The sequence below is a fragment of the Artemia franciscana genome, chromosome 10 (genome assembly GCF_032884065.1).
Source record: "Artemia franciscana chromosome 10, ASM3288406v1, whole genome shotgun sequence".
NCBI classification, from domain to species: Eukaryota; Metazoa; Arthropoda; class Branchiopoda; order Anostraca; family Artemiidae; genus Artemia; species Artemia franciscana.
Genome location: NC_088872.1, coordinates 10,654,337 through 10,673,055, shown reverse-complemented (window position 1 = coordinate 10,673,055; position 18,719 = coordinate 10,654,337).

Sequence of the window (18,719 nt, the reverse complement as noted above, 5' to 3'; positions counted from 1 at the left end):
TACACAGACTACGAGATGCTTTAAATGAAATTGTTCAATATAGAAGACAATGATTTGATTCAGTATGTGAAAAAAAAGGTGAGATTGTTACTATTCTATTTTGAAAAAAAAATGTTTCGAAATCAATTTTTTTTGTTAGATATTTTACTAGGCTACCTCTCTCTAGGGAGCCAATAGACAACAAGAGGGTACTCAGAGACTTTGCTGTCTCTTTTTTACTTTTCTCCATTTTTTATAAGGGTTTGTAAAGCGGGTCACAAATAAAAAAAAACTATTAATAACATGATAGTAATTGAATGTATAACTTTGGCCCGTATCTGTTCACCAAAAAGTAACAGTATAAGCAGAAACGGGACATCTCCTAAGATACTTAAAAGAATGAGCACAAATAATACAGATGTGAAAATTTACAAATAAATCAATTAATCGTATACGTAACTTACATGCCCTCTCCTTTCTCTTCCTCCTACAAAATATAGATTCCAGACTATTCATTTGCCAAACAAATCAACATACGGCATTTTGGTGAAGATCCGTCTGGGTCATATTTTTGGGTTTTGAAGTACAATATTTCTGTGAACTTTTTGTTTCACAGTGTTTGTAAAACATACTTTTTTATAGTCTTACCCCCACTACCCTTGACATTTTCTGGCTCACAGACCCTACAAAATAAGACTAAAATGGCAAAATTGAGAAGAATATAGGGAACTCAAAGCGAAGCTCTGCGTAAAAAGTAGGGGGTTAAGGTAGGAGAAGTCCCTCTAATATACGAAAAATCATGTCCATCTGAAGTTTTAATGACGCTTTTGTTAGAAAAGAAATCTTATTTTTATTATTTTTTATTTTTGATCATCCATCTTAGGTCAAACGATGAGAAGAACGTTCTTCTAAAAATCTTCTTTCTCACTGCAATCCCGAATGGGCTTCGTGTTAAATGCTGGATGTTTTTTTTCTTGTGTTTTTTTCTCAGATTAATCAAATCCTTCCTTATTTTAGACTATATCAGATAAGGGTCAAAAAATAAATAAAGTAAAAAATAATTATAATCATTGAAATAATCCCAATATAATGTTTTTCAGAAACGAGGCGATGAAACAAATAGAGACAATAGCAAAACTGTCCCTTTTATTACTGAATGTTTTTATGGCGATTTTTGATAGTCTCTCATGTAGTATGTTTTAACACATTCATAATTATAAATTATTGCAAAAGAAAATGTGTTCCATAGTAGTTTTTCCTTTGTGATCCTGCTGAGTTGTTCCCGGTCTGTTTATTTAATTTGTCAAAGTGCAATGATGTTATGAGCCTTAGATCGTATTTTTTCGGGATTTGAAGTTCTTGCTGTATCTACACTCGACATAAAAACTTTTCATTAAAGTCGAATTCCAGGAAGACTGTAAATCTTGATGATGATTAATTAATTATTTATTATTAGCATTCTAATACGACAAACAATTTTTTGACTTCTTCGCAATAGAAGTATAGAAAACTAAAATATATGAAGCCAAATAATTCATTTGCCAAACAAACCAACAGGCGGCATTTGGTGAAGATCGGTCTGGGTCACACTTTTAGGTTTTGGAGTCCAGCATATCTGTGAACTTTTCTTGATACATTACTTGTAAAATATGATTTTATAAAGTCTTGCCCACACTACCCCTGACAATTTCTGGCTCACAGACACAAAAAAAAAAGACTAAAATGGCAAACATGAGAACAGTATAGGAAACTCAAAGCAAAGCTTTGCGTAAAAAGTAGGGGGCTAAGGTAGGGGAAGTCCCTCTAATTTACGAAAAATTATGCATTTCTGAAGTTTTACTGACACTTTTATTAGAAAAAAAGAATCTTATTTTCATTATTTTTTATTTGATACAGAATATCCTGATTTTGAAAATACTTCTTTTTAAACCATCCATCTAAGGTAAAACGATAGGAAGAATGTTCTTCTAAAAATCTTGCTTTTTGAGTGATCTTCGAGAAATCCTACTTTTCGACCATCCATCTTAGGTCAAATGATGGGAAGGATTTTCTTCTAAAATTCCTGCTTTTTGACTATCCATCTTGAGTCAAACAATGAGAATGACGTTCTTCTAAAAATCTTACTTTTTGAGCATCTATCTTGGGTTAAACAATTGAAAGTATATGCTTCTAAAAACAATGCCTTCCGACCATCCAACATGGGAAAAACGATGGGAAGAACTTTTTTTAATTAAAGATCTTGCTTTTTGACCATCAATCTTGGATCTTTTAAAAATCATTCTGTTTGACCATCCAACTTGGATCAAACGATGGGAAGGACGTTCTTCTAAAAATCCTAATTTTTGACCATCCATTTTGGGTCAAATAATGGAAAAGGTGTTCTTCAAAAAATCCTGCTTTTTGACCATCTATCTTGGGTCAGGTGATTAAAAGGACGTTCCTCTGGAGTTCCAGCTTTTTGATCATTGATCTAGGGTCAAACGATGGGAAGGACGTTCTTTTAAAAATTATACTGTTTGACAATCCAACTTGTGTCAAGTGATGAGGGAAAAGTTCTTCTAAAAATCATGGTGTTTGATCATCGAACTTAGGATCAAACGATGGAAAGGGCGTTCATCTAAAAATTCTACTTTTTGACCATCAATCTTGGGTCAAACGATGGGAAGGCTGTTCCTCTAAAAATCCTGATTTCGACCATCCATCTTGGATTAAACGCAGGGAAGGACTTTCTTCAAAAAATCCTGCTTTTTGACCACCCATCTTGGGTCAGACGATTAGAAGGACATTCTTCTAGAGTTCCAGCTTTCTGACCATCCATCGTGGGTCAAACAATAGGAAGGTCCTTCTTCTAAAAATCATGCTGTTAGACTATCCAGCTTGGGTCAAACGATAGGAAGGATATTCTTCTAAGAATCACGCTGCTTGACCATCAATCTTGGGTCAAACGATGGGAATGACGTTCTTATAAAAATTATACTGTTTGACCATCCACTTGGGTCAAACGATGAGACGGATGTTCTTCTAAAAATCCGGCTTTTTGACCATTCATCTTATTTCAATAATTATAATTATTTTTTACTTTATTTATTTTATTTATCCTTATCTGATATAGTCTAAAATAAGGAAGGATTTTATTAATTTGAGATAAAAACAGAAGAAACAAAACATCCAACATTGAACATGAAGTCCGTTCGGGATTCCAGTGAGAAAGAAAATTTTTGGAAGAACATCCTTCCCATCGTTTTACCTAAGATGTATGATCAAAAAGGTGTATTTTCAAAATCAGGATATTCTGCATCAAATAAAAAATAATGAAAAGAAGATTTCTTTTCCAATAAAAGCGTCACTAAAACTTCAGAAGGACATAATTTATTTTTATATTAGAGGGACTTCCCCTGCCTTAACCCCCTACGTTTTAAGAAAAGCTTTGCTTTGAGTTCCCTATACTCTTCTCAATGTTTGCCATTTTAGTCTTATTTTGTAGGGTCTGTGAGCCAGAAAATGTCAGGGGTAATGGGAGCAAGACTATAAAAAAGTATGTTTTACAAAGAATGTATCAAACAAAAAGTTCACAGATATGTTGGACTTCAAAACCTGAAAATGCGACCAGACGGATCTTCACCAAAATACCGTATGTTATTTGTTTGGCAAATGAATAGTCTGGAAGCTATATCTTGTAGGAGGAAGAGGAAGAAAAGAGCATGCAAGCTACGTATACGATTTATTAGTTTATTTGTTAATTTTCACATCTGTATTAGCTTTCCCCTTAGTATTCATTTATACTCATTCTTTTAAGTATCTTAGGAGATGTCTCGTTTCTGCTTATACTGCTCCTTTTTGGTGAACAGATAGAGGTCAAAGTTATACATTCAATTTCCATCGTAATATTAATGGTATTTTTATTTGTGACCCGCTTTAAAAATCCTTATAGAAAACGGAGAAAAACAAAAAGAGACAGGAAAAGAAACAACAACATTACAATAATACTCGAACAGACGCTATGAGCCGTCCTAGACAAGTGGTTAGCACGCTAGACTTGAAATCCTTTTCTCACGAGGACAGGGGCTTAATTCCTGGTGTCACTGGTTATTAGGCTTGGCACGGGGTCAGCGGCGTGACTCTGCAAGCTCAGCCAGACTCGACCCAGCTTTAAACTGGCACCTGGAGAAGGTAAACAGGGCGGTACGCGACAGCATAGGATAGTTGGCCCCGGGCCTCCCATTGCACGTCCTGGCTGAAGGGCCATGAAACGGTGATTAGCACCGTCAATGGAACTGAGTCCAATGAAGTATTGTTTACCTTTGTTTTGTAAGCTCAATTTTAATTGAGCTTATAATAACTGATGTCTTATGCTTAGGGTGCGTTCAAGAAGTCAATTGTCAGTAGTTATGATTAAATACTTGTTATTCCTTAATCCTAAAAGAGCTCACAGCTACAAACTAAACTCTATATATACTCATAATAAGCAAAAGCTTTAAATATTTTAGTTTTCTATACTTATAACGCGAAGAATTCATCAAATTTTTTGGCGTTTTGGAATGCAAATGATACATAATTAATTAATCGTCATCAAGATTTGCTGTCTTTTGGAACTCAACCTTAATAGAAAGTTTTTTTTTATGTCGAGTACAGATAAAGCAAGAACTTCCAATCCCGAAAAATACGATCTGAGGCTCAACATCATTGCACTTTTACAAATTAAAAAAACCAACCGGGAACAACTCAGAAGGATCACAAGGGAAAGACTACTATGAAACACATTTTCTTTGGCAATAATTTATTATAATGTATGTGTTAAAACATACTACATGAGAGACTGTTAAAAATCGCCATAAAAACATTCAATAGTAAAAGGGACTTTTTTGCTATTGTCTCTATTTTTTTCATCGTCTCATTTCTGAAAAACATTATATTGGGATTATCTCAATTATCATTATAATTATTTTTTACTTTTTTTTCTTATCCTTATCTAAAATAGTCTAAAATAAGATAGGATTTTATTGATCTGAGAAAAATAAAACAAAAAACAAGAAACAAAACACCCTACATCGAACATGAAGTCCGTTCGGGATTGTAGTGAGAAAGAAGATTTTTAGAAGAACGTCCTTCCCATCGTTTGACCTAAGATAGATGATCAAAAAGAAGTATTTTCAAAAACAGGGTAGTCTGCATCAAATAAAAAATAACGAAAATGATATTTTTTTCTAATAAAAGTGTCATTAAAGCTTCAGAAGGACATAACTTTTTCGTATATTAGAGGGACTTCCCTTACCTTAGCCCCCTACTTTTTACATAAAGCTTGGCTTTGAGTTCCCAATACTGTTCTCAATGTTTGCCATTTTAGTCTTTATTTTGTAGGGTCTGTGAGCCAGAAAATGCCAGGGATAGTGAGGGAAAGACTGTATAAAAGTATATTCTACAAACAGTGTATGAAAAAAAGATTCACAGATATGTCGGACTTTAAAGCCTGAAAGTGTGACCCAGACGGATCTTTCACCAAAACGCCGTATGTTGATTTGTTTGGAAAATGAATAGTCTCTAAGCTGAATTTTATAGAAGGAAGAGAAAGGAAAGAGCATAAAAGCTAAGTATATGATTAACTAATTTATTTGTAAATTTTCACATCCGTAATAGCTTTTCACTTAGTATTCATTTATACTCATAATTTTAAGTATCTTAGGAGATGTCCCGTTTCTGCTTATACTGTTCCTTTTTGGTGAACAGATATGGGCCAAATTTATACGTTCAATTACTATCATATTATTAATAGTATTTTTATTTGTGACCCACTTTACAAACCCTTATAAAAAACGGAGAAAAACAAAAAGAGACAAAAAAGAAACAACAATATTATAATAATACTAGAACCAAAGCTATGAGCCGTCGTAGCCGAGTGGTTAGCACGCTAGACTTGAAATCCTTTTCTCTCAAGGATTAGGGCTTAATTCCTGGTGGCGCTGGTTATTTGGCTTGGAACAGGGATCAGTGGCGTGATTCTGTAAGCTCAGCCAGACTCGACCCAGCTCTAAACAGACACCTGCAGAAGGTAAACAGTAGCGGTATGCGAAAGCACAGGATAGCCACCCCCGGCCTCCCATTGCACTTCCTGGCTGAAGGGCCATGAAACGGTGACTAGCACCGCCAGTTGGAACTGATTCCAATGAAGTACTGTTTACCTTTGTTTTGTAAGCTTAACTTTAATTGAGCTTTTAATAAGTGATGCCTTATGCTTAGGGTGTGTTCGAGAAGTCAATTGTGAGTAGTAATAATTAACTGTTTGTTATTCCTCAATCCTAAAAGAGCTCAAGCTACAAACTCAACTCAATAAAAACTAATAGTAAAGAAAAGCTTTAAATATTTTAGTTTTCAATACTTATAATGCGAAGAAGTCATCAAATTGTTTTGCGTTTTGGAATGCAAATAATAAATAATTAATTAATCATCATCAAGATTTACTGTCTTCTGGAACTCAACCTTAGTAAAACTTTTTTGTGTCGAGCGCAGATAAAGCAAGAACTTAAAATCCCGAAAGAATACAATCTGAGGCTCTTAGCATCATTGCACTCTAACAGATCAAATAAACCGACCGAGATCAACTCAGAAAGATCACAAGGGAAAGAATACAATGAAATGCAATTTATTTTGCAATAATTTATTATTATGAATGTTCTAAAACATACAACATGAGAGACTGTTGAAAATTGCCATGGAAACATTCAGTAATAAAAGAGGCTTTGTTCTCTATTTGTTTCATCGTCTCGTTTCTGAAAAAAATTATATTGGGATTATCTCAATTTTTATAATTGTTACTAACTTTATTTATTTTTTGTATCACTATCTGATATAGTATAAAACAAGATAAGATTTTATTAATCTGAGAAAAAAAACAAGAAACAAAACACCCAAAATAGAACGTCAATTCCGTTTGGGATTGCAGTGAGAAAGAAAAAAAAAAGACCAAACAAAGAAATTCAGATTACTGTATTGCAAAGTAATTTGAAAAAGAACTAGTTCATTCATTGAATTGAATGAATCTCTACATCTACTACTTAACAACCCAAATCTCTTTAGTTTCAAACCTCAACTTCCGATTTCAAAACATCCCATCATTCATTGTTTTCTGTCGCTTTGCCATTTAACCGTCATTTTCTGCTGTTTACCCGTACCATTCAATCAAACACTTGGAAAACTATAGGTCTCTCCATTCACCTGGAGATTCCAGGGGACTTGCTGGTGATGTCTCGGTCCTGTGACATGGTATTCCACCTGAGTATACCGGCGACCAAGCCTACTAAGCTTCGGTCACTTGTTCGCCTCTGAGTCCGAGCAAATTCAGTCCCCCAGATTGCATTCAAGTCCGGTGGGCATTGTCCGCCACGCGTCAACCCAAAATCAATCCGATCTTTTATCCTTTAGTTCTATGACTATTTACCTTAGTTCTGCCCATGGAATGATGTATGGACGGATGGGTGATAGACTTATCTATCAACTAGTGAAATAGAATCATGTTCTGCCACTTTGTCTTATCTACGTGAAATATAAAATCTAATGGATAAGCTGCGATCAAATAGTTCGTGTTAACGAACAGTAAGTAAGGAGTGACACGGTTCAATTGTATCCAAACTTAAAAAATGGAATTTTGATATCCATAGATACATCAAAAGAATTGGCTGATTATTCTGATTTAAAATATATAAGATTCATCAAGTGTTACCCATCAAAAACTAAGAGCCTGCAAAATTTCAAGGAATCTTAATGAAAATTCCACCATCAGATTCAGCATATAAGGGGACCGTACTGTAGAACGTTTGAGCTCTTATATACAAAAATGTGGAATTTTGAATTTTGTTTTATTTTTTGCCAAAAGAAAAATAACGAATGTGTGTTTATTTATTCATTTTCCCAGGGTGAGTGTATTAAACTAATTGTCTTAGAAGACCGAGAGAGGGTGCATTCGAACAGAAATTTTAAGTTCTAGAGCCCCTTTTAAGTGACTTAAAAGATTGGATGGCAACTAGCCCCCTCCTCCCATGCCCATTTTGTTTAACATAGTTGAAAGTTCGAAAAACAATGCATTTAGGGGTAATATGACCCCCCCCCCCAAACCCGTGGAGAAAGACCTGTAAGTTATGGAATTTGCTCATTTTTTGCGCATAGTATTTGCTATTGAGAAGCATACTGACATTTTGCGGAGGGGGGTTGTGTCTGAGGGGAGGGGTCATAGGGAGGATATTTCACGTGGAAGGAAATTTCCAGGGATAATTTTATACTAGGAGGATTTGAAAGAATTTCTATACGAAATCCTTTTTATTTGCCTTACCTTCTCTTTGCCAACTCAACTTTGCATGCGTCAATGTTTCGGGGGAATTGTCCGTGGGCAATTTTCAGTGGGTTAAGATTTCCAGGAAGAATTATTAATAAAAGGTGGAATTTATTGTGCGATCGGAAAAAAGATTAGCAATTAATGTATTTTTCAAATGAAAGTATAATAAGAAGAATTTTCAGGATGAATCATACAAAAGAAATTTTACAAGGCGGGGGGAATTTTCAGAAAGAATAGAACTGTCTAGAGGGAGTTTCACGGGGTAATTATTTGAAGTGGGAGGAACCTTCCACAGAGGAGTTTACTGTGTGGGACTAAACTTTCATGGAGAATGAGCCAAATTTAGTGGCATTATTTGAAAAAACGACCAGAAACTAAATTACAAAAAAGAAGTTTTTTCAACTGAATGTAAGAATCAACAATAAATCTCGAACAGAGGGGTTGCCCTGCACTTCCGCAATAGCTTGCTCTTTGTGCTAAAGTTTTACTGTTTTTCTCAATTTTTTAAGAACGACTCCTGAAACACAAGGGCCGTTTAATTAGAGTAGGGAGCTATTTTAAAGTGGTAAAAACTTTAGCCCGAAGACCAAGGTATTAAGGAGGGGTAACTCCTTCATATAAAAAATAATTTCTGTTCGTTTTAAGAATTAAAATTGCTCCTTACTTTCAATTAAGAAAACTTTTTTTTTTAATTCAATAAAAAATACTATCAAACAAGTAGTGACGCAATACCAGGTAACAAGATTACATCACAGAAATGTATCAAAGGAATTCCTCATTAGCAAAACCGTATTAGCACAAAATTAGCATGACCGGTTAATATTTCAAACAGTTTGTGGTAACAAACTGTAGTAAGGAGCTACCCGGCTCAATAGTAACCAAAACTATAAAAAATGGAATTTTGATGCCAATAGTTGCATCAAAAGAATCACATTTTAATTCTGATTTTAAATTTATAAGTTTCGTCAAGATTAGTTTTACCGTTCAAAAGATACGAGCCAGAGAAAATTTGCCATATTTTAGAAAATAGGGGGAAACACCCACTAAAAGTCGCACGATCTTAACGAAAATCACACCATCAGATTCAGCGTACCAGAGTACCTTATTGTAGAAGTTTCAAGCCCCTATCTACAAAAATGTGGAATTTCGCATTTTTTGCCAGAAGACAAATCATGGATGCGTGTTTATTTGTTTTTATTTTATTTGTTTGTTTGTTTTTCCCCTGGGGGTGATCGTATCGACTCAGTGGTCCTAAAATGTCTCGAAAGGGCTCATTCTAACGGAAATTAAAAGTTCTAGTGCCCTTTTTAAGTGACCAAAAAACTGGAGGGCACCTAGGCCCCTTCCCACGCCTATTTTTTCCCCAAAGTCACAAGATCAAAGTTCTGAGATAGCCATTTTATTCACTATAGTCGAAAAACCTAATAACAGTGTCTTTGGGGACAACTTACTCCCCCTCGGTCCCCGTGGGAGGGGCTGCAAGTTACAAACTTTAACCTGTGTTTACATATAGTAATGGTTACCGGGAAGTGTACAGACGTTTTCAGGGGGATTTTTTGGTTTGTGGGGGGAGAGTATAGGGAGTGGGGATTACGTGGGAGCATCGCATCTTTCCATGGAGGAATTTCTAATGGGGGAAGAGACTTTTAATGGAAGGGGCGCAGGATTTTCTACCATTATTTAAAAAAACAATGAAAAAATAAATATGAAAAGTTTTTTCCTACTGAAAGTGAGGAGCAGCATTAAAACTTAAAACGAACAGAAATTATTACGCATATGAGGGGCTTACCTCCTCGTAATACCTTGCTCTTTACGCTAAAGTATTTTTAGTAATTTCAACTATTTATTCTACGGCCTCTGTGATTCAGGGGTCATTCTTAAGGAATTGGGACAAAATTTAAGCTTTAATGTAAAGAGCGAGGTATTGACGAGGGGTGAGCCCCCTCATATACTCAATAAAAACATACGAATATAGAAGTTCGCTACGTAAGTTAATTCGTAAGTTACATATATTTTTTATTTATGAAAACGTTCGTAAAAAATAAAAGTTATATTTGCCTTTTCAAGTAATCAAAAAATTGGAGGGCAACTACGCCTCCTCCCTTGCTCCGTTTTTATCAAAATCTTCCGATTAAAACTATGAAAAAGCCATTTAGCCTAAAAAAATTAATAAGCAAATTTCGTTTTAATTATCTATGTGCGGAGAGCCAAGATCAAATCATGCATTAATTGAAATATATCCAGAAATTAAACAAAATACCATAGTAATTGATCCATTGGTGACATGACTTTGCTGGGTTACTTTATCAAAGTGCATGTCATAAGAATAAGAAAAGGGGTAGCAGATTTGTCGCTAGTTGATTCCTGAAAATTTGGTTCGTATTATAAAATGTGTCTGATTTACTATACCCAAGCACGTGTCATAAGATCAGTTTCATTCAATCCAAATAAAAACTCATCCCAATTAAATACTTATTTCAAGTTCTCTCCATCTGTCCTTTAAGTAGCACAAGCAGAATGTATGTTCAGGTAAGTATTAAAATTATGTAATTGTCGTTCCTGTTACAGAAATAGTAACTGGTTATGCTAATTTTGTGCTAATACGGTTAAGGTAACGAGGTGTTCCTGTGATATATTCCTGTAATGTATTCCTGTTATCTCGTATAGCATCACTACTCAAACAAACTATTATGTTTCTCCTTAAAAACTCTTCCTAATAAAGCTTCTTTTAATTATTCAAATATATTTGGCTCTATAAAAATCAGTAATTTTTTTTCTTGTAGTATTACTATTAAATAATAGAAGGAGGAATTCTAAACGGATTAATAATTCCGGAAGAGGCCAATTCTAAAAAGTGTGCACTAGAGAAATATCTTGACTAAGAAGATGCTTTATTTTATGCTAGATTAAGTCAAATAGCTTTAATCTCGTTCGACTAACATTTTTTCTGATTCTGATTTTGAAAAAAAAATTACGGTTTAAACTTCTTTTCCAACCCATTTTGGGTTAATGGACGAAGCTAATGTGGGCATAAAATTAAAATTATACACTTTCCTTTAATTTTCAGTGGGTTTGGATTTTCAGCAAGTTTTGATTTCCAGGGAAAAATATTCACAGAAGGGAGGATTTCTGGAGCGACCGGAAAAAGGATTAGATATTAAGGTCTTTTTCAAATAAAATATGATGAGGAGAATTTTGAGGATGAACCGTCCTAAAGCAATTTAACGGATAGGGGTTTATTTTAGGTGGGGGGGGGGGGTACTTTCCACAGAGGAGTTTACCGTGTGGGGGCTGAATTTTTCGTGGAGAATAAGCCAGATTTAGCGGCACTATTTGAAAAACGATCAGAAATTAAAATAAAATACAAGTTTTTTTCAACTGAAAGTAGTTAGCATCGTTAAAACTCAAAAAGAACAAAAATTATCCGGTATATGAAGGAGTTGCCCCCCTCAATAACTTGCTCTTTACGCTAAAGTTTGATTGTTTTTTTCAATTTCTTAAGAACGACTCCTGAAACAAAACGGCCGGTTAATCAGACTAGGAAGCTTTTTAAAAAGTACTAAAAAGCTTAGCGTGAAGAGCAAGGTATTGAAGAGGGGGGGACTCCTTTGTATTAGAAATTTTATATACTTTTTTATTTTTAATGTTGCTCCTTACTTTCAATTGAACAAACTTTTTTTGTAAAATTTTATAAGGAAAAAAAGACTGAGATAACGCCATTGATATATACGAGCAGTTTTCTAAAGTGACAGAAACTGAGTGTTTGTGCATGTGTGTTTGTGTGTGTGTGTGAGAGAGAGAGAGAGAGAGAGAGAGAGAGAGAGAGAGAGAGAGAGAGAGAGAGAGGGAGCGAGAGATTGAGTGTGTTAGAAGGAGAAAAATAAATACGCCTTAGCAAGGTTTGATAGCTACGGTGGGATACGTATGTTTTTAAAAATACTGTTAGAGGTAGTCTGGTTTAAAATGCAACAGATGATGAAAGGCGGGGTGGCATCTGACATACCCGCTGAAATATCATGATATTTAAATTTTGCTCCATATATTCTTATGATTTTCATGGAATGTGCCTGTCTTTGCTGTTTTGAAAAACTTGAGCCCTCCTCCCTCCCCTTTAAAAAAATAACCACTCGCATGAGCCCAAGTTACGCCTGATAGAATTGCAGTGACATTTTATGAGGAATAATTCTGTGGTCCAATGGAAGAAAAGGGAAGTATAATCATAAAATCTTCTGGTTCGGAAAGACTGTTTATACCAGCATTTCTATTCCGATCATTATAACATCTTGTATAAATTTACTATGAATCAGAAGATGTTATAGAAATTTTTAAGAAATGTAGATTTATTTTTTTCAGTCTCTTAAAACCGAAATAATCCCGATAAATATTATCAACAAAATTTCTAAGTGTTATTTCGAAGGATCTATATAAACCTTTCTTGTCATTTTCATTTAGCCATTGTATGACTGTAAACGAAATGCATGTTATTCCGAATTAGTCAGTTTAACCCTTTCGTGACCGACGGAACCTTACAGTCCCGGCATGCAAAAATCCTTTGGGCGCTTCTTAATTGATTAATAGCACCAGAATTGAACGATGTGCTTCAGGATGCTGTTAAGGTCATGAATTTTATTAAGAGCCATGCCCTTAACAGTCACATATTTTCAAATTTCTTTATGGATACGGATTCCAACTACACAACTTAGTTATTACATACATAAGTAAGATGGTTGTAAAGAAGACAAAGTTTAAAAAGATTATTAGTATTAAAAAACGAGATCGAAATATTTATAACTGAACGAAAATGTGAATTTGCTGCCCCCTCCGCAATCCCTCGCTCTTTACGCTAAAGCTTTTAATTGTTTTAAAAAGTAGAATTGTGGCAAAGAGTCAAACTTTAGCGTAAAGAGCGAGGGATTGCGGAGGGGACAACCCATTTCACATACGGAGTAATTTCTGTTCGTTTTAAGTTTTAATGTCGCTCCTTACTTTCAGCTAAAAAAATTAGTTTTTTTTATTTAATTTCTGAACGTTTTTGAATTAATGCATGTTTGGTTTTGGCTCTCCGCACATAAAATATTAAAATGAAATTTGTAAATTAATTCTTTTTTGACTAAATGGCTTTCTCTTAGTTTTGATCAGACGATTTTGAGAAACAAGGGTTGGAGAAGGAGGCCTTGTTGCCCTCCAATTTTTCGGTTACTTAAAAAGGCAACTAGAACTTTTAATTTTTAACGAACGTTTTTATTAGTAAAAAATATACGTAACTTAAGAATTAACTTACGTAACAAACTTTCATAACCTTATATTTTTATTATGTATACGAGGGGGTTTGTACCCTTGTTAATACCTCGCTCTTTACACTAAATCGTAAGTCTTGCCCCAATTCTTTAAGAATGACCCCTGAATCAGAAAGGCCGTAGAATAAATAGTTGAAATTACTAAAAATACTTTTTAGTAATTATCTCCTCCTAAATACCTCGCTCTTTATGCTAAAGTATTATTAGAACCCCTCGTATTCGTAATAATATCTGTTCGTTTTAAGTTTCAATGCTACTCATTCCTTTCATTTGAAAAAAGTTTTCATGTTTATTTTTCATTGTTTTCTTATAGTAATGCTAGAAAATCCTGCGGCCTTTTCATTGAATTTTTCTTCCCCCATTACAGATTCCTCCAAGGAAAGATCCTCCAACATAGCCCCCTCTCCTCAGCCCCACCCCCAAACAAAATAAAATCCCCCTGAAAACGTCTGTACACTTCCCAATAACCATTACTATATGTAAACACCGGTCAATTTTTTAGAGTTTTGGTTACTATTGAGCCGGGTCGCTCCTTAGTACAGGTCGTTACCACGAACTGTTTGAAAAATTGCGACATATTTACTTCAAACGATAAAATTGAAAGTTTTATTAAAAAGATCAGCATTTGGAAAAGTAGGGTCGAAAAAAATTCGTTCGAAATGTTTTCCAGTGTCGACAATTTTGTAATTGAGAAAATTCATTGTAAAACTTTTATTGCAAAAACTATTGTAGATCACTAAAAAGCGCTAGAAATACAGTTCTGGACATATTTTATATTAAATATTGATTTACAAAAAAATAGTTTGGATTCAAAAGTCGTTTTGGATTGTCTTAAGTAAGATTGATCATCTGCCACTTAAAGCTCAAGAGGAATTTGCTGAGCTTTCGTGTGACTCAAACTTAAGACTACAGTTCCAAAAAAAGCCCTTAACTGAATTCTGGATCGGAATTAGAACTGAATTTCCCACAATCGCCGATATGGCATTAAATGTACTTCTGCCATTCAACACCACATATTTATGTGAAGTTACTTTCTCAGCGATAAAAAAAATGTTGAAGAGATCCTACGTCCAGCAGTTTCAAACATTATACCAAGATTTGATTTGTTATGCAATAAAAAACAGGCACATCCATCTCATTAAATTTTTAACATAAACTTTAATTTAATATTTACCACGCAACTACTTGGATATATTCGAGATAATTAAGACGGTCAGAATTCACTTTTGTTTTAGAAACTATAATAAAAACATTTCTATAACATTTTGTGCAAATTTCAATTTTTATATGTTTCAAAACGAATTTTAAATTTATATATTCTCATATGCATATGTATATTGTTACCTAATAAATATATCATAAAAAAATATCGATTTATTTTTCTTTTATATTTGTTGGGGTCGTTAAGGAACTCGCAATCGTAAATGGGGTCGGGAATTACAAAAGTTTAAGAAGCCCTGATCTAAATAATTATTAGATATTTCTGAAGCACCTATAGTGCGAGATTTTAAAATTTTTGTTCTAAGAACGCTGTTTTGAGGCCTTAGGTACCCCTCTTCTCCCAGTAAAAGAATCCACCGGCCTTCAGCCTAGCAAGAGATGCATAACAACATGATACTTTCTTAAGGTTAGTTTCATTAGACAAACGGTCATGGCACGTTTTAAACCTCTAGCAAGAATAGCTTTGACTGGGAAAAGTTTTCAACCGTCTAGCGAATTTAACGACACAACTATCAACAATTTGTGGTAAAAAAAAAAAAAAAAAAAAAAAAAAAAAAAAAAAAAAAAAAAAAAAAAAAAAAAAACTGCTAGTCTTATCTATCAAAGGTTTGAAAAGAGCCTGAGAAAATTTGCCTGATTTTCAAAAAATGGGAAAACATCTACTAAAAGTCATAAAATCTTAATGAAAATGACACCATTTATATGGTGTCATAATGGTAAGATACCATTAGCTTCTTAGCAAGAATTGTCATTTAGGATCGACAGAAACTGGCCGGTAACTATGCCGTTTGCTTATACTCCTAATGCAGCTAAACATTGCGACGTGTAAATAGGAAATATTTCCCTCGCTTATTTTAGCATTAGTTATTTTTGATTTATTGCTGATTTGTATATTTTATTGTTCCAACTAAGAACTGAGTTGTCCAGAGACTAAAAATGTTGACACTTCTTCTTTGGTCACAATGTCACACTTTGTGACACACTTGATCACAATTTTACAACATTTCAAAGTACTACATTACTACTCCACGCTATATAATATGTCTGTTTTCTTATTAATACCGTAGTGACACCAAAACTTAATCTTTGAGTAAAAACCTCAAGCTGAGAATTGGTGAATTTTCACCTGTTTTCAAACTTGAAATCAATTCTCTCCTTCCCTAAAATTCTAAAATGGTTTGCTAGCATCTGAGTAGTTTTAATATCTATTCTGTCCCTAGGATGAACCTTGCCACGAAAATTCATTTGGCAGTAGTTGATCTTCTTTGTCAATTTTGTTTATCAATTCCAAAGAGAGGTTGAACATAAATTGATTTTAAAATGTTACAGGCCTGTATTCAAGAATTTAAACTTTCTGTGGCAAGAGACCAGATTCCTGTCACCATTGAAACCTATTTCACGGCATATTTCGATGTCACTTTATCGTCTTGAATAAATTACAGATAGCATAGCTATTAAGCTGATATATTACTTCTGTAAGGAAAATTAGACAGATGATTCCTTAGACTCTTGTTACCTCACGGCCTGGTTAGGTGGTACACTAAATACGAAATTATATATGAAAGAAAAATACGAGGCAGTTGAGACGACCTTTATGAGTCAAACTTGTCCAGATTGCACAAAATAGTATTCTTATTTGAAAAGAAGTTTCTTTCCTAGAAACTTGGAAATTTTCAAGAAATGAAATATGGTTTTCTTGTGGTTTATTTATAGTAAGAATTAGTTAGAAATTTTAATTATATTAAGGGTTTCATTCTTCCCTCACATCAGTAGCTTTTCAATTTATTGTCACAGTATTTTCTTGTGCTCAAATGTTTTGGTGTAATAAAAACAGGAATTTTCGGATGGGATACGGGTCTAATAAAGACTTTTCTAAGAAATCCTTACATACTGATTCTAGGGCAAAATAGTTTTCAATTTGCTAAATCTATCACTTACTGTAGATTCATTGATTTAGCAGAGAAATTAAAGTTTCTTTAAACTTGTAATTTTTAGGAAATAATTGGTTTCTTGAAGCAATTATTGTTATGCTAATAGTTAATATTAGAAAAGGCCACCGTTTCTCCTAATACATCCAATCAAAATTTTTAGACAGCCATTGTGTTCAACGTAGTTAAAAGGTCCGGAAATCATGTTTTTTAAGATGACAACCCCCCCATACAGCCCTCAGGGTGAAGGTTGTAAGTTATGCCCTGAGGGCATATATAAAAAGCATTTTACAGACAGCATTGTCGCAGAAACTTCTAAAAGGGCTCATTCGATTGGAAATTAAGAGCGCTAGTGCCTCTTTCAATAGTTGAAACTAATCGTATGGCAAATTCTCCCCCCCCCCCCCACGCTCATCATCTCTCCAAAGACTTCCGATCAAAATTTTGATATAGCCATTTTGTTCAACGTTGTTGAAAAGTCAAGAAATTACGTTTTTGAAGATGACAGTCGCCCCCCAGCCCTCGGGACCAGGGTAGTGAGTTATGCCCTTGGGGCATATGAGGCTTTTTATAGAAAGAGTTTTCGTAGAAACTTCAGAAAGGCTCATTCGATTGGAAATTGAAAGAACTAGTGTTTTTTTAATTAGTTGGAGTGATTGGAGGGCAATCCTCCCCCCCCACGCCCATTATTTCCTAAAGTACTTCCAATCAAAATTTTGCCATACTCATTTTGGTCGACGCAGTTGAAATGTCCGGAAATTATGTTTTTGAGGACACCAAATACCCTCCCCCCCTTGCCCTCAGGGCGAGGGTTGTAAGTTATGCCCTGGCGACATATAAGGTTTCTATAGGAAGCGTGGTCAAATGAACTTGGGAGGGGGCTCATTGGATTGGCAGCCAGAATCTCTAGTGTCCTTTTCAAGAGTCAAAATGATTGGAGCCCCCCCCCCACTCCCCGCACACACACGTCGTATTGTCCCGAAATGCATCTAATAAAATGTTTTAGATAAGCATTTTATTCAAAATAGTCTACATATCGTATAACAAGGCTTTAGGGGTTGAAACAAACCCCCAGAGCCTGGGGACACAGGTTGTAAGATATACTCTGGTAGTATTTAAGGTTTTTATGGAAGGGACAGTTGTATAAACATTAGGGGTGAGGTTATTTGGTTGGAAATTGGAAGTTCTTGTTCCCTTTTAAGAGTCAAAAGTGAGGAAGGGCAGCATGCCCCCTCCAACTACCCCTCTTCACCAGATGAACCTGATTAACATTGTGAGATAGCGACTGATACAATCCCCCAGTGCCCTGGGAATAAGGTTGTAAATCATGCGCTTGGGGCATATACGGTTTTTATGGAGTAGGTGACCGTATTGACTTCAGATGGTGCTCATTTGATTTGAAAATAGAAATCAAAGTGGCCTTTGTAAGAATAAAAGTGATTTGAGAGCAATCAGCCCTCCCCATGCTCATCATTTCCTCAAAGACATTCAATCAAAATTTGGAGATATTAAATCTGTTCATTGTAGTCAAAGGGTCCGGAAATTATGTCTTTGAGGATGACATTCCTGCCAACACAGTTCTCAGGGCAAGGTTTATAAATTATGCCTGAGGGCATACAAGGATCTTATAGAAAGGGTGGTCGTATATGCTTCCGAAGGGACTCAGTGGATGGGAAATATAAATTTCTATTGCCCTTTTTAAGAGTCAAAGTGATCTGAGAGCAGCTATCCCTCCCCCAACACGTCGTCTTTTCCCGAATCGAATAAAAAATTTTGACACAGTCATTTATTTAAAATAGATCGAAGATCATATACCAAGGCTTTTGAGATTGATACGAACCACCAGAGCCTGGGAGCGTTGGTTATAAGCTATGCCGCGGGGCATTTGCCGCACGGAAGGGATGGTTGTTTGACTTTAGAAGAGGCTCATTTAGTTGAAAATTGGAAGTTCTAGCTCCTTTATAAGCGTCA